Raw genomic sequence first — 3,837 nt, forward strand, 5'->3', positions numbered from 1 at the left:
CAATACATAAGGCACATACTAACAGCCATAACAGGGGAGATCGACAGTAACACAATCATAGTAGGGGACTTTAACACCCCACTTTCACCAATGGACAGATCATCCAAAATGAAAATAAATAAGGAAACACAAGCTTTATATGATACATTAGACCAGATGGTTTTAATTAATATTTATAGGACATTCCATCCAAAAACAACAGAATACACTTTCTTCTCAAGTGCTCATGGAACATTCTCCAGGCCAGATCATATCTTGGGTCACAAATCAAGCCTTGGTAGATTTACAAAAATTGAAATTGTATCAAGTATCTTTTCCAACCACAACGCTATGAAACTAGATATCAATTACAGGAAAAAAAACTGTAAAAAATACAAACACATGGAGGCTAAACAATACGCTACTAAATAACCAAGAGATCACTGAAGAATTCAAAGAGGAAATCAAAAAATACCTAAAACAAATGACAATGAAAACACAATGACCCAAAACCTATGGAATGCAGCAAAAGCAGTTCTAAGAGGGAAGTTTATAGCTATACAATCCTACCTCAAGAAACAAGAAAAATCTCAACCTAATCTTACACCTAAAGCAATTAGAGAAAGAACAAAAAAACTGCAAAAGTTAGCAGAAGGAAAGAAATCATAAAGATCAGATCAGAAATAAATGAGGACTTCCCTCATGGTGCAGTGGTTAAGAATCTGCCTGCCAGTGTAGGGGACACGGGTTCGAGCCCTGGTCCAGGAAGATACCACATGCCGCAGAGCAACTAAGCCTGTGCACCACAACTACTGAGCCTGTGTGCCACAACTACTGAAGCCCATGTGCCTAGAGCCCGTGCTCCACCAACAAGAGAAGCCACCGCAATGGAAGCCTGCGCACCACAATGAAGAGTAGCCCCTGCTCACCACAGCTAGAGAGAGCCCACATGCAGCAATGAAGACCCAATGCAGCCAAAAATAAATACATAAGTAAGTAAATTAAGAAAAAAAGAAATGAAAAAGAAATGAAGGAAACAGTAGCAAAGATCAATAAAACTAAAAGCTGGTTCTTTGAGAAGATAAACAAAATTGATAAACCACTAGCCAGACTCATCAAGAAAAAAAGGGAGAATATTCAAATCAACAGAATTAGAAATGAAAAAGGAGAAGTAACAACGGACACTGAAGAAATACAAAGAATCATCAGGGATTACAATATGCCAATAAAATGGACAACCTGGAAGAAATGGACAAATTCTTAGAAAAGCACAACCTTCCGAGACTGAACCAGGAAGAAATAGAAAATATAAACAGACCAATTACAAGCACTGAAATTGAAACTGTGATTAAAAAATCTTCCAACAAACAAAAGCCCAGGACCAGATAGGTTCACAGGCGAATTCTATCCAACATTTAGAGAAAAGCTAACACCTATCCTTCTCAAACTCTTCCAAAAGATAGCAGAGGGAGGAACACTCCCAAACTCATTCTACGAGGCCACCATCACCCCGATACCAAAACCAGACAAAGATGTCACAAAGAAAGAAAACTACAGACCAATATCACTGATGAACATAGATGCAAAAATCCTCAACAAAATACTAGCATACAGAATCCAGCAGCACATTAAAAGGATCATACACCATGATCAAGTGGGGTTTATCCCGGGAATGCAAGGATTCATCAATATATGCAAATCAATCAATGTGATACACCATATTAACAAACTGAAGGAGAAAAACCATATGATCATCTCAACAGATGCATAAAAAGCTTTTGACAAAATTCAACACCCATTTATGATAAAAACCCTCCAGAAAGTATGTATAGAGGGAACTTAACAGAATAAAGGCCATATATGGCAAACCCACAGCCAACATCGTTCTCGATGGTGAAAAACTGAAACCATTTCCTCTAAAATCAGAAACAAGACAAGGATGCCCACTCTCACCACTATTATTTAACATAGTTTTGGAGGTTTTAGCCACAGCAATCAGAGAAGAAAAAGAAATAAAAGGAATCCAAATCAGAAAAGAAGTAAAGCTGTCACTGTTTGCAGATGACATGATACTATACAAAGAGAATCCTAAAGATGCTACCAGAAAACTACTAGAGCTAATCAATGAATTTGGTAAGGTAGCAGGATACAAAATTAATGCACAGAAATCTCTTGCATTCCTACAACTAATGATGAAAATTAGGAAAGAAGGGCTTCCCTGGTGGTGCAGTGGTTGAGAATCCTCCTGCCGACGCAGGGGACACGGGTTCGTGCCCCGGTCCGGGAAGATCCCACATGCTGCGGAGCTGCTGGGCCCGTGAGCCATGGCCACTGAGCCTGTGCGTCTGGAGCCTGTGCTCCGCAACAGGAGAGGCCACAACAGTGAGAGGCCCGCATAACAAAAAAAGAAAAAAAAAAAAGGAAAGAACAGCCAAAGACCCTGAACAGCCAAAGCAATCTTAAGAAAGAAAAACAGAGCTGGAGGAATCAGACTCCCTGACTTCAGACTATACTACAAAGCTACATTAATAAAGACAGTATGGTACTTGCACAAATATAGAAATATAGATCAATAGAACAGGATAGAAAGCCCAGAGATAAACCCCCACACACGGTCACCTTATATTTGATAAAGGAGGCAAGAATATAAAATAGAGAAAAGACAGCCTCTTCAATAAGTGGTGCTGGGAAAACTGGACAGCTACATATAAAGGAATGAAATTAGAACACTTCCTAATACCATACACAAAATGAACTCAAAATGGATTAAAGACCTAAAATGTAAGGCCAGACACTACAAAACTCTTAGAGAAAAACATAAGAAGAACACCCTGACATAAATCACAGCAAGATCCTTTTTGACCCACTCCTAGAGAAATGGAAATAAAAACAAAAATAAACAAACGGACCTAATGAAACTTAAAAGCTGTTGCACAGCGGGCTTCCCTGGTGGTGCAGTGGTTAAGAATCTGCCTGCCAAAGCAGGGGACACGGGTTCGAGCCCTGGTCCAGGAAGATCCCACATGCCATGGAGCAACTAAGCCCATGCGCCACAACTAGGGAGCCTGTGCTCTAGAGCCCACGAGCCACAACTACTGAGCCCGCATGCCACAACTACTGAAGCCCGTGAGCCTAGAGCCTGTGCTCGGCAATAAGAGAAGACACTGCAATGAGAAGCCCGCACACCACAATGAAGAGTAGCCCCCGCTCACCTGCACGCAGCAATGAAGACCCAACGCAGCCAAAAAATAAAATGTAAATAAAATAAATAAATTTTAAAAAAGCTTTTGCACAGCAAAGGAAACCATAAAAAAGACGAAAAGACAACCTTCAGAATGGGAGAAAACATTTGCAAACGAAGCAACTGACAAAGGATTAATCTCCAAAATATACAAGCAGCTCATGCAGCTCAATATCAAAAAAACAAACAACCCAATCCAAAAATGGGCAGAAGATCTAAATAGGCATTTCTCCAAAGAAGATATACAGATTGGCAACAAACACATGAAAGGATGCTCAACATCACTAATCACTAGAGAAATGCAAATCAAAATGGCAATGAAGTGTCACCTCACAACGGTCAGAAAGGCCATCATCAAAAAATCTACTAACAATAAATGTTGGAGAGGGTGTGGAGAAAAGGGAACCCTCTTGCACTGTTGGTGGGAATGTAAACTGATACAGCCACTATGGAGAACAGTATGGAGGTTCCTTAAAAAACTAAAACTAGAACTACCATATGACCCAGCAATCCCACTACTGGGCATATACCAAGAAAACCATAATTCAAAAAGAGTCATGTACCACAATGTTCATTGCAGCACTATTTACAGTAGCCAGGAGATGGAAGCAACCTAA

The 3,837-nt window shown here is 40.0% G+C and overlaps 1 protein-coding gene across 6 annotated transcripts in view; it reads right to left on the reverse strand.

Moving 5' to 3' along the window:
* Positions 1 to 3,837, reverse strand: part of STK10 (serine/threonine kinase 10) — a 131,593-nt gene that overhangs the window by 21,444 nt on the left and 106,312 nt on the right. The gene's annotated exons all lie outside the window — the stretch shown is intronic.

This window comes from Physeter macrocephalus, chromosome 2 (assembly GCF_002837175.3).
Source record: "Physeter macrocephalus isolate SW-GA chromosome 2, ASM283717v5, whole genome shotgun sequence".
NCBI lineage: Eukaryota > Metazoa > Chordata > Mammalia > Artiodactyla > Physeteridae > Physeter > Physeter macrocephalus.